Below are 13,406 nucleotides of genomic sequence, written 5' to 3'. Positions count from 1 at the left end.
CAGTGACATGGAGCCCCAGAGCAGTGCTGGGACTGCAGGCAGGGATATTCCAGGGCAGCTTCTGGGACATAGCTGGGCTCCAGAGAAGCACTGCCATCAGAACTGGCGGTCTCCTTGTGCACTCCTAATCCAACCTCCTCCCATTACAGACTGCACCTACTCAGAGTCCAGACTGGACACCCTGACCCCCTCCAGTATACACTCAGTCCAAATATTGGTCCTTTAATCCTTCCAAGTACAGATGTGTCTCATCCCAGTATAGACTATCTCATATTATCTTCTTCCTCTATAGTCTGGGTCCTATCCCAGCACAGAATGCATCCCCTGGCTCCCTTCCCAGCACTGAATGCATCCATCTCAGTATAAACTGCACACCCTCATGCCCTCCCAGTACAGTCTGGGCCCTGTCCCCATTCCAAACAAGATCCCTTTAATCCTTCCAAATACACATTAGGCCTTGTCCCAATAAAAACTCCATCCTCTGATTGCCTCCCAGTACAGCCTGGACCCCTCACACTCTAATCAGTCCCCACCAACCCTGCTCCTCCCCTGAAACCAGTCCTGTGCTCTAACCCACAGGCAGTGAACTCATCCCTCAACTCACCCCTCCCACCTCAGCTCTCCCACACCTACCCCTGACCCTGACTTTGTAATCATTGTTCACCCTGGTCCAGGCCATTACCCTTGGCATTGAGGCCTTGCCCTTTTCCCCAACCCTCAACAGATCCCTAGCCCAAGCTGTGCAACTCAGAGCTGGTTCTCCCCTCAGTCCTATGTAGCACCCTCAGCAGGACACCAAAGCCTCTCCTCAGCCTTGGCCTGAGCCACAGACTTGAAGGACAGATCTGAGCCCTCAGCCCCAATATTGACACCTCAGCCCCAGTCCTCCATCCTCTGCTCTGACTCCTCACCTGCATCCCCTCCCACTCTTGAGGGATTCTGCTTGGCCCCTGGCACAGGGCAGGGGCTGGGAGCTCTCAGAGCAGCCTCATGAGCAGGAGGTGGTCTGTGGCTGAGCAGCTCACAAACACCAGGAGCAGATGGGTAACAATACCGTGGGCAGCTCAGCTGTGCCTCAGGATCTCCTGCACAGCAGCAGCCACAAGGCTGGGAAGGGGCTGGGAGGTCACTGCTGGCTCAGCAGCTGATAGGGCAGCAGCAGGAAGAGGGCAGGAAAGGGACTGGGAGGTCAATTCTTGCTGCAGCAGCTGAGAGGGCAGCCCCTGGCTCCTGGCTGGGCTCTGTGCTTTTGGCCTCCCAGCTGCCAGAGACCCCAGCAGGCCAGCAGAAGGCATGTGTTGGGCAAGGGACTTGTGTGACTCCCTGTTTCTGAGCACCTGGTTGCCCCTGCAGGAAGAGCCTTGGAGCTGGGTTGTCACCTCCCTGCCACCTGAGTGACTGAGGGGACAGCAGCAGGGACAGGACTTGGCTTTGGCTGCTGGAGAAGCTGAAAGGCAGCAGCAGGGACCTGCCTTGGAAGGCCCTGCAGAGGTTTCTTGTGCCTGCTCAGCTGCCAGGCCAGAAGCAGGCTGAGGCCTTGGGCCAGCATTGGGACATCAGGGATGGCTGAGGAGCAACTAGGACAGGAGGAGGCACATGGCCAGGAGGTGAATGTGAGGTCACTGTAAAATCCAACCCTTGTGTATCATTGGCCAGCAGCAGGCCCAGGGCTGGGCTGGGGACTGCTAAACTGAGAGGCTGCAGCAGGGAGGTGCCTTGATTGTTGCTTTGCAGCTGGAGGTTCTGCTCTGTGCCCAGGCAGAGAGGACTCTGGCAGGGACCATTGCCAATGGCCTGGGATGGAGCAGAGCGTGAGCAGAGCGAAGAAGGCCAAGTGCAGCTGGGCTGTGGTAGGAGGAGTGTGGCCACCCAGACACAGACATTGTCCTCCCCATGCACTCAGCACTGCTGTGACCACATCTGCAATATTGGTGTCTGGCTGGGGAGTTCCTTAGTCTGGAGGAATGGAGAGGTACTGGAGAAGCTCTATAGGAGATCTGCCTGGATGGAGTTTGGAGTCTCTATCTAGAACCTGAAGCTGCTGAGCTTCTTTAGCCTGGTGAAGTGAAGGCTCAGGGGTGATGTGCACCTGCTTGAAGGCGGGTGTCAGCTGATGGAGCTTTTCTTGGTTGTGGACAGAGAAGGAAGCCTTCAGAAAGTGCAACTTAAAGGTTCAGACTGGAGACCAGGACAAAACAATGTCACTGAGGGAAGAGCTATGGTGCAAGAGGTGACCCAGAAGGAATCTGGAAATCCTTTGTGTGTCAAGGAACAGGCAGGAAGAGTGGAGAGGCCTGAGTGAAGGTGTGGAAATGTCAGGGGGAGAGCTGGCTGGGGAAGCCAGATGGATGTCAACAGCCTGAAGGGAAAGAGCTGCAGGCATGGGACAGTGTAACACAGCCTGCAGGAGGGATGGCCAAGGGCTCTGGCAGGGCTGAAAGTCTCAACAGGAACAAGGTCTTGATCCTGTTCCTTCTGGCAGCAGCTTCTGCCCCCATGGCTGCTGAGATGAAGTTTTAGTTGGAGTCTCTCAGGATCTGCCTTTCCAAGGCCTGAGGGTCAGAGCTTGGCCTTTGTCATTCCTAAACCAAGGCCAGGGTTTGTTCAGCTACACTTTGCCTTTCTCTGCCTTCAATCATGGCCTCCATTGAGCTTCTGTAACCACCCCTGGGAGGCTTTGTTGCTAATGGCCCTCAGTGAGGCCAATTAATACTTGAAGGAATTTTTGTTATGCTTCTAATTCTTGAGCAGATTCCTTCAGTCTCCTCTCAGTGTGTGAGGCTCAGGCAATGATCCCCAAGTGCCCTAAGAGCTATTTGTGACTTTGTAGTCTTCTTCAAGGTTTCAAACTGCAGCTCACAAAGCTCCTTTATTACTTATTTCATATCAAAGGTAGAATATTCTGTTAGCTTTCAGTTTCAAGCAGAGATGATAATTCACCAAGTGACACTGACCCAGGCTGTCTCACCAGGACATCTGCACTTGCAGGAGGGTGCAGCACACCAAGGACACCTCTCAGGGCTCTACTTCTCTCTGTCCTGATCCATACCTGGCTTACCCTGGGCTAGCTCATGGCCTAGGAAAGGGGGGAGGGGGAATCACATCAGGTCTTGAGGAGGTTCCCAGTGACAGGGGCACTGTGCCCCCACAATCTACTCTGTGGCTTGAGTGCATTTCTCTCAGCCAGAGTGGCTGTGTGGTTGCCTCTTGTCTCTCTGCCTCTCAACAGAGAATGTCATCATCCAATCAGAATGGGAAGGAAATTTGGTGGTTCCTTAGCCTCCAAAGTCTTCTGCAATGTCATTCAGTGACACAAAGCACACAGGAAACACTGGTGATGGGAAATGTCTGCAGCAGTGTGACTTGCTTGGCCATCCTCCTAACTCTAACTACAAACCAATGTGGAAGAGCAAGCAGAGAGCAGAGCAGGCAGGAAAATCACAGTGGCTGTGACATCAGGGGCAGTGTCCCAGCTGCTGCTGGACACCATCCAAACAGCACTTCCCACCACCAGTGCTCTCCACTCCTCTTGGTTACTTTTAGCACTCAATGGATTTCTTCAGTGTCATGGTGGACTCTGGGCAGAGTCTTTTGTCCTGCTTCTCCTGGTTGTTGTAACAGGCTGATGAAATCAGGGTGCTGGAGGAGTTGTTGGATTGCAGTGAAATTCTTTCCAATGGGTGTAGGTTGTAGCTAACCACACAACATGTGAGCAAAGACACATCCTGGTGAGGAGTTATTGGCACAGAGAATTTCCAATCACAGCCAATGATTACAGAGACATCACACAGACAGAAACTGAACTGATTGCTGTGGTGGTGTTCCAGAACTGTGACAAATATTGCGGTGCAGGCCCAGCTTTCTTCAGCACCATGAGCTGAGATCACAGTATCACAGTATCACAGTATCACTTAGGTTGGAAAGGATCTCGAGGATCATCGAGTCCAACCTATCAACACAGACCCCATGCCTAGACCATGGCACCAAGTGCCATGTCCAATCTCCCCTTGAACGCCTCCAGGGTCAGTTGAGAGCAGGACCAGGGCTGAAAGGGCAGCCAAGGGACCCAGACCTGCAGAGCCTGTGGCTCCTTCTTCAGGCCTAGGTGAATGTTGCAATTCCCCTTTCCCACAGCCTATCCCCACTCAGCTCCCAGTTGCATCTTGATTTGTACAGAGGCTCTTCTCTCCACTTGCCTTTCCCATCTTCCTCAAGGATGCAGCACTTGGTTCTTTTTCACTCCCATCCTTTCTCATATGGTTTGGTTGCACATCTCATCACCTCCAGAGCCTCACACAGACATGAAGGCCATCTCTATATTTCATTACCACTCCCTTTTTGGGTTCCCATTGATTGGTTCTATTGCAAACTAAGTCATTGATCAACATGGACCTACAGGCTACAGCCCAGGCTCTTTTTGTCGCTCTGGGCTGCAAGTGCTCACTGCTGGCTCCTGTTGAGCTTCTCATCCACCAGCTCCCCCAAGGCCTTTTCTTCATGGCTGCTCTCAAGCAAGTTCCTGCCCAGCCTATATCAGGATCCATGTATATGGTCTGTGTGCACAGTGTCCTGTGGGGTGCATGGGGATTATTTTTAGGACTGTCCATGGAACCCCAAATACAAAACCCAATTATGGGTTTGGTCATGGTGATGTTACACCAACAGCCTGAATTTAGTTGGGCTGTTGTGTTACAATCTTTGTGCTCTGGGTTGGTAGAATGGGTATAGAAGATTCTCATTTCATTTGGTTCCTGGTGAATAGATCCACTGACTCCCTGCATCCAGTTTGCATTTGCTCTTCTGCCATGGATTGCAGTTGAGCCACCTGAGGAGAGCTGCCCCACCCCAGTCAGGTTTGCTGTACCTTTGATTTCCATGAAAAACAAGAGAGAGCTTAGCCTGCCTTGTTCTGTGGTGTTTCAGCACTTCCAGTGGATTCAAGCAGCACCTGGTCTCCAGGAGCTTGTGCTTGGACCATAGTGAGTGTCCTTACTGCAAGGAGGAGGAAGAGAGGAATGGGCAAGTGGTGTACATCGTACACAGAGTTGCCACTGATGTCTGCCCAACTGATCCATGCAGTGAGGACAGAGTCTGCTCTCAGCACTGGCTTGGTCACAAATCCAAACCACAGCACCAGAGGAGCTGCTGTGAAGAAAATTAACTCCATCAAGGCTGAAAACAGGATGATCTCCCCCTCACTCCATACCCTTATGTGGTGAAGGCACATTATGCCCAGAATTATGCCCAGATATTGAAACCTCTCCCAGCACGTGGACAAGTTCCCCCTCTTTTCATGAGGGGAACAAAGGTCAAAGTGGCACAGACCCCTGTGTGGCAATGCCAGCGACGAGCAGTGTGAGCAATCTGGCAGTGCAGGCCTAGAGCCTGACATGGTGGTAGGCCATGCTCAGCATAAATGCAGAGCCAGCTAGTAGTGTAGCAAAACAGAGCTGTGCCTGCAGCATGTAACTAAAACAAGGCACTGGTAGCTAAAAACATGGAAAGTTATCTTGGAACAACAGGACATGCACCTGCATCAACAAACCTTGCGTGTCATTAGTAGTTGGATCAATAATCTGTAATAGTGCAATGTGTGGTCACTCAGAGGGAACCAATGAAGCCATGCCAACAGGGCACTCCGAGTTTATATAAGCTGTAGCAGTTCCCTTGCTACGCACTTCTGCCTTTCCTGTCTCTTCTTCTTCTACACTTTACTGTGCTATACTTGCACCACAGGCCTGCACCACAGGTCTGCAACACTGGAACGATAAAGGAGCAATACTCGATCATATTGGTCAGCCGTATTGATTCCAATCTCCGTCGTCTATAGTGCTGTGGTGCAAGAGGTGATCCAGAAGGAGTCTGGACAGCCCATGTCTGCCTTTGTGTGTCAAGGAACAGGAGCAAGAGTGAAGAGGCCTGAGTGAAGGTGTGGAAATGTGAGGGGGAGAGCTGGCTGGGGAAGCCAGATGGATGTCAACAGCCCTGAAGGGAAAGAGCTGCAGGCATGGGACAGTGTAGCACAGCCTGCAGGAGGGATGGCCAAGGGCTCTGGCGGGGCTGAAAGGCTCAACAGGGACAAGGTCTTGATCCTGTTCCTTCTGGCAGCAGCTTCTGCCCCCATGGCTGCTGAGAGGAAGTTTTAGTTGGAGGCTCTCAGGATCTGCGTTTCCAAGGCCTGAGGGTCAGAGCTCGGCCTTTCTCTTTCAGAAACTAAGGCCAGGGTTTGTTCAGCTGCACTTTGCCTTTGTCTGCCTTCAATCATGACCTTCATTGAGCTTCTCTAACCACCCCTGGGAGGCTTTGTTGCTAATGGCCCTCAGTGAGGCCAATTAATACTTCAAGGCACTCTTTGTTTTTCTTCTGACTTCTTGAGCAGATTCCTTCAGTCTCCTCTCAGTGTGTGAGGCTCAGGCAATGATCCCCAAGTGCCCTAAGAGCTATTTGTGTCTTTGTGGTTTTCTTCAGGATTTCAAAGTGCTCCTCACAAAGCTCCTTTATTATTTATTTCATATCAAAGTAGAATATTCTGTTAGCTTTCAGTTCAGAGCAGAGATGATAATTCACCAAGTGACACTGACCCAGGCTGTCTCACCAGGACATCTGCACCTGCAGGGAAATCTGTCCTTCAGGTCTGACATTGAATGGACAACTTTGCTCCTCACCCTCCCCAGCCTCCCCATTGCTGTCCCTGCCCAATCCCAATCCCATCCAAGGCTTCCCAGGCATAGAAGCCTCTGGGTTTTGCCAATATCATGGGCACAATGCCAATGGACAGTAGCTTCACTAGTACAGGTTGGGCTATCTATATCTGTGGTAGGGATTCACTCCTTTGTCCATCAGGTCCGTGGGCAGTAGCCATCACTAGTTCCATGGGACTAAATGATTGATTTTTGGGGCTTCCATATATTCCTCATCAGCTGCTGACAGTAAAAACTGCTTCTGCCAAATGTGTGTTCCATCTGTGTCTTGAGCTATCAGCATGTCTTGTAATAAGACCATTGGTCTGTTCAGCTACACCATTAGCCTGAGGATAATATGGGGTAGGGAACACTCCTTTAATTCATTCTCCTTGCACTCAGTCTTGCACTGTGCTCACTGTGAAGTGTGATCCATTGGCACTTTGGACACACTCAGACATAGGTAGAATGCTGAACCATTTCTCCAGAGCTTCAATCCTTTGAGCTCCTGTGGCAGTACTGAGAGCTGTGGCCATGGTTCCTCCTGAAACCACTTCTGCTCCTACCAGGATATAAATTTTCCCAGGAGAGGTCTTCAAAGGGCCAACATAATCAATTTGCCAGGGGCTCCACAGAGTCTTCTGGTGTCTGGAGTGTTGAGTAGAGACTTGGTTTGGGTGGTTGGCCTTAAGCCTTACCCAACATTGTGGATAAGATATAAGAATTGTTTCAAACTGACTATCCTTGAGGCTGACACTCAGAATAGAGGTTGGCCTTCCCTGGGTGGCCTCTTCTGATATGCAGCCACTCAGCCAATCTTGCTCAATCTTTCCCTTCATTGTTCACCACAGGAATTTTTGCTAGGTGAGCTGCCTGCTGGTTCCAATTTGCAGCAGCTCTTCCCTTCTGTGCATGGCCATTGACCAATCCTACCTTTGAGGGGCTTGACTGACCTATTTCTCAGAATCATGGCCAGTCTCCAGCTCTCCAGATTGATTAGATTCCCCCTGACACATCCATTCAGTGGCACCCTTGTAGGCTGCACAGGAATCAGTGTGAATAGCAGTGGCACCATTCTCTGCTGCCAGCATGAGTGCAGGGCAATTCTTCTACCTGTGCACCACCTTCCTCTGTCACAGTCTTCCCAGTGCCAACCTCCAGCACTGCAGCTTGCTGTTGCCATTTGCATCCCATACAGTAGGTGAATGCAGCTGTGAACCACACTCCTCCTGCATTTGAGTCTGTGGTCAGCTCAGTTGCTGCCTTAGTTGCAGACAGTTCATAGGGCAGACCTAACAGCACTGTGTCTGCAGTCCCAGGCTGTGGTAGGTTGGAAACTTCTGCTGGAGGCTTTTTCATTTTCCAGTGACTGTCCAGTGAGCAGCACTCAAGCCAAGAAAGACAAGGCAAAAAGAAGACATCAGGAATCTGATCAAGATCCATTCTTGGCCAGCCCTGCAGCTTGCTTCTCATCAGGGGATCGTTGTCTTCCTTCACCAGGCATGGGTGCGGGGCTCCTTGGCAGGAAAGTGTATCCCTCCCTCCCCACCCAGCCCTCCTCCACTGTGTGGGGGACTCCTCAGGGTCTGAATTGAAGCTGACACACCTCCCATTACAGACTGAATGCTTTTATCCCCTCCCAGTGCATGCTGGATCCTAGGATGCACTCCCAGTACAGCCTGGGCCCCTCCCATCCTCTCTACTCAGTCCTATACTCCAATGCAGTGGAGCAGAGCCAATTCCTCACCTCCCCCCTTACAGTTCAGCACTTCCCAAACCCACTTCTAATAAACAGCACAAGGACCCCCCCAGCCAAGGACCAGGGGAAGATACTGGCTTCTCCCTCCCTGGCTCCCCCTTATCCCCCTGCACAAAAGGGACAAGAGAAAGGAGCAGATAAGTTAGGCTTAGCCAAGGTCAGCCAGAGCACATTATCTCTCCTGAGTGAAGCAAAACAGCCAAGAGAAGAGGAGGTGGAGTCACCATCATTGGAGGTGTTCAGGAGGAGACTTGATGGGGTGCTTGGTGCCATGGTTTAGTTGTTTAGGTGGGTTGGACTGGTTGATGGGTTGGACACGATGATCTTGATAGTCTCTTCCAATCTGGTTTATTCTATTAAATTCTATTAAGAGAGAAGAGAGAAGAAAGAGAGAAGAGAGAAGGGAGAAGAGAGAAGGGAGAAGGTAGAAGAGAGAGGAGAGGAGAGGAGAGGAGAGGAGAGGAGAGGAGAGGAGAGGAGAGGAGAGGAGAGGAGAGGAGAGGAGAGGAGAGGAGAGGAGAGGAGAGGAGAGGAGAGGAGAGGAGAGGAGAGGAGAGGAGAGGAGAGGAGAGGAGAGGAGAGGAGAGGAGAGGAGAGGAGAGGAGAGGAGAGGAGAGGAGAGGAGAGGAGAGGAGAGGAGAGGAGAGGAGAGGAGAGGAGAGGAGAGGAGAGGAGAGGAGAGGAGAGGAGAGGAGAGGAGAGGAGAGGAGAGGAGAGGAGAGGAGAGGAGAGGAGAGGAGAGGAGAGGAGAGGAGAGGAGAGGAGAGGAGAGGAGAGGAGAGGAGAGGAGAGGAGAGGAGAGGAGAGAATTTTTATGATACAATGAATTTGTTTAGAATAATCTTTTGTTCTCCTTTTAACACCCAATAGTGATTTATTTCTATTTTTCTACTTTTCTGCTCAAAATCTGTAACTAAATTTTAAAGGCATAAAACCACCACACATGCGTGCCAAGAACAACATCCTGTTGCAGTTTGAGCTGGGTGCCCTCTGCTGTGTTTACTTCCTGTGTCCAGAAGTCCAGCCCAGAGGGGTGGACACAGGAAATTAGGTATTTCCTACCATGATTCTTTGCACCACTATAAGATCCGGTGCGGGGTCTAGCACTTCCTCTTTCTTCCTCCTCTATTAGCAGGTAACTGGGGGAGATGTCTCCTCGCTTTGGGCCTGGCTAGGCCCAAGGCCACAGGGGGATAGGCAGTCTCAGACCTGGCCAGCTGAGACTAGCTTAGCGGGGGGGGGGGCACGAAGAAGGAGCTCTGGGGGTTTTGGGTGTACCCCCAGGTGGGGATGGGATCTCTCTGGGTCTATTTTTGGGATCTTTCTTTGTCACTGTGCTTTTCTGGTTTTCTGTAAACATTCACTGCTTTTCTATTTAAACTTTCCATCACTTTTGCAATCCGTTTTGTCTGAGTTATTATTTCTGCCCATCGTGGGGGCTGCCTCAACCCAGCACACATCCTTACATCCTTTGATTGGAACAGGCTGCAGAAGACACCTCCTTGACACACTGGCACCTCTTATTGGGAAATGCTTTTTAGCTTATACATGTGGTTAGGTTTTATTGGTTAAGTTATTGATAAGAAAGAGAACTGAAGCAGCTACTCAGAGCAATACTGGAGATTGGGGGTTAGGGATATACTGCTAGGGAATATTTGGGACTTCTGCTTTGCTTAGCTACTTTGTTAAGGGCTTCTGGGACTTCATCTGATAAAGACATTCTGAAACTCTAATGCTGGGGATTCTACAACACAGTAATAAAGAACTTCTGGGAGGACTTCTAAGATTCTCTGCATTTCTGGAATTCTGCTTGAAGCAGCAGCAGGGTTCATGCCCCTGTATTCATCACCCTAAGAGACCTCGTTATAAGGGGCTACTACTACTACTATGGAAACAGGGGGAGCAATAACCACACCTCCCAATACAGACTGAATATCTTGAGCACCTCCCAGATCCTATGATGCCCTCCAACTGCAACCTGAGCCCTTCCCATCCTCTCTACTCTGCCCCCTGTTCTAACAGTGAAACTGAGCCCATGTCTCAGCTAACCCCTTACAGTTCAGCTCCTCTCAAATCCACCACTGATCCTGACTCTGCCCCCATTGCTCAGCCTGGCTCCAGCCTTTACCCTTGGCATTGACCCTTGGGTGTTAACCCCAGGCCTCAACCCAGCCACAACCCAACCTCTCAGAACTGACCTTCACCTCAGCCCTTCCCAGAACACTCAGCAGGACATCTGATGGAAGGAGACTTCTGAACTTTCTCACTAACTGGTAGAAACTCTCCCACTGGTTCAGAGCTTAGCTTTCTGACATCAAGAAAGTAAACCTGGAGCTTGGGAGAACAAATGGAGATAGAGCAGCAGATGGCAGCTCTAGACAGAGAGAGAAATAAGGCTGAGTCTGGAAAGCAGGCTGGGTTCTCATACCCCTGGGCCTCACTAACAAGAGAAGGACAGTTCTGTGGGATTGGCAGAGGACCAACAGGAACAATACAAGACAGAAGCCATGGGGACTGCAATGTTGTTAAAAGGACAGGAGGTGGTAGCAAAGACCAAGACATGGAAGGACATTATCAAATAAGATTTTATCCTTCGAATGCCTGTGTGTTACTGAGTCCTAGATGAGGACCATGGTTAACCTTTTCAGCACAGGTACATTTTGGAGCCATCATTCCATGTCAATGCAGGTTAGTGAAGGATACTGCTGTATGGCTATGGGAGGCACTGAGTTTGAGTTCCTCACTTCACATTCAAGATCCTCCCAGGACCCCTCAAGGACAGCTCCCTGCAGTGAGCACATGGCTTCATCCCTGGCCCTGGGGAAGAAATATCCCCAAAAGTGGCCTTTTGGGACAGAAATATCAAAGAAAAACCAACCAAAGACAATACTTTATTAGGGTTGGGGTTTCCATTCTAATTAGGCATTATCCTTGGGATGAGTTTTTTCTTTTCCCTCTAGGAAACCCAAAGTGTTGGGGGGAAAGCAGCAAATCCCAGTCCAGCTGCAGAGGTGGCAGTGGCTGTGCTGACTCAGCACTGTCATTACTCTCCTCAGCACTGGCTGGTGCTGAGAAGGGCAGGAGCACATTTGCTTCTGAGGAAAGAAGGTGTAAAAGAGGAGATTTCAGTTCAATCTGCTGGAAAAAGCTCCCCAGGGGGGTCACATTTGGCCTGGCAGAGCCAGAGTCAGTGTATTGCTGTGTCCCCTGGGGCACGCTGGTCACTGGTGTGGGGGTGAATATGCCAGGTGAGGGAGGAGCTGTGGCTGAAGCCCTTGCTGAAGCCTGTGCAGATGAAGGGCTGGCACCCTTGTGGGTGCAGCAGTATTGTCTGAGAGAGGCCATCTGAGTGAAGCTCTTGGCTCAGGCAGCTCAGAGGAGCAGCTGCTTCTGGCTTTGGACGCAGCAGTGCCGGGTGAGGTTGGAGCTGAGGGTGAAGCTCACGGCACAGTCACCACAGACAGAGGGCTGGGCACTGGGCTGGGGGCAGTGGGGCTTCACCAGCTCCAGTAGCTGGGTGGGAAGCTTTGCCCACCCTCAGGACACTAATGTGGCTGCATGTGTGGCACAGAGGGGCTGATATGGGTTTCCCATCTTCCTCCTCTTCATATTCCTCCTCCTTCTCTTCTTTGTCCTATTCCATATCATCCTCCTCTTATTCCACATCATCCCCTTTGTCCTCATAATTATTGTCATCCTCCTCCTAATCCTCATATACTTCATCCTTGCTATCCTCATCCATCTCTTCATCAACCACTTCTCCTCTTCCTCAAGGCCAAGATTTGTCTCCTTCAAATTATTCTCCAGGAAATTCTTCTTCTCCAAGATCTTGTCCAGATCCTTCTGGGAGTCCATGTTGATAAGAGGAATGGTCACCCCTGGGCTCTTGGGCAAATACTTGGGGACCAAGTGACTGAGAAGTAAGGACACTGTGTGTGACTTCTTGCAATGGAGGGATCAGAGCCCTAACTCCTGTGCTGAGTCCCCTGGTTGTAGTGCTGATGGGGCTGACACCCCCAGGATGTAGTCATCCCAATCATCCCCCTCTGGCCATGCAACTTATACCTGACCACCTGGGGTTCAGGGAGATGAAATCCTCAATTCTCATCACAACCAATGACCCTCAAAGCTCTACAAGTGGTGAAGTGTGGTTTGGGAGGAGGGTCTGGAGAGGGTAGGGAGGTGCTTAGCAGTCATCAGGAGCCTGGGACCTTGTTGCTGCTCCAAAGTTGGGTTCTTTACCTTCTGCCCTGTTCCAAGGAGCAGATCTGCAAACTTTCCTCCTGCCCAGCACAAAGGAGCAGGGCTGATGGAGAGAAGAGAAGGATATGACCCCAGGCAGAGAGAAGCAAAGGCTTCAGAGGAGAGGACTGATCTGCAAGGAATGGCTCAGTGCTGACCAGGGCTCTCCCAGCCTTGTTTTTCTCTCCCTGTGGCTTGGGGGTTTGTCACCTCCTGCCAGCTCAGTGCATCTGTGCTTGGATCACAGCCAACAGGGAGCTGATAGAAAACTCTGAAAGTCAAAAACTTCAGGGTCTGTGCAAGTGGCAGAAGATCCCAGGATGATTCAGCAGCCAAGGTTCCCCAGATCAGAGAAACACCTGATGAAAGTCAAGGATCTCCACCTCTAAATACAGTGACCCTAGAGTCAGAGCCTTGGAGCTCTCCTGGATCACAGCAGCTGTGTCCAGCATCTCCCCCAGTCAGACATCTCCCAGGCACAACCTGCACCAAGGGCCAGCACCAAGTCAGACTTCTCCAGGCTCAGTTCTCATCCTCTGAGAATGTTGAAGCTTTGTGAGTGTTTGCCCTGATCTCCAGCAGAAGGAAACTGAACTCCAGGGCAGCCTCTCTGCCAGCCACCTCTCCACCTCTCTGTGTCTTTGGACAGACACCTTTGCTGTCACCATGTTGGGGGGCTCTGTGTGGTGCACAGCCATAGAAAGAGATTTGAATTCAGGATTGGT

General features: G+C 51.0%; 1 protein-coding gene across 1 annotated transcript in view; it reads right to left on the bottom strand.

Moving 5' to 3' along the window:
* Window positions 1–13,406, bottom strand: part of LOC137456512 (zinc finger protein 850-like) — a 231,161-nt gene that overhangs the window by 154,447 nt on the left and 63,308 nt on the right.

This window comes from Melanerpes formicivorus, unplaced genomic scaffold (assembly GCF_026170545.1).
Source record: "Melanerpes formicivorus ecotype bairdi unplaced genomic scaffold, bMelFor1.0.p_v2 SCAF_126, whole genome shotgun sequence".
Lineage (NCBI taxonomy): Eukaryota > Metazoa > Chordata > Aves > Piciformes > Picidae > Melanerpes > Melanerpes formicivorus.
This window is presented reverse-complemented; position numbering and strand designations above follow the sequence as displayed.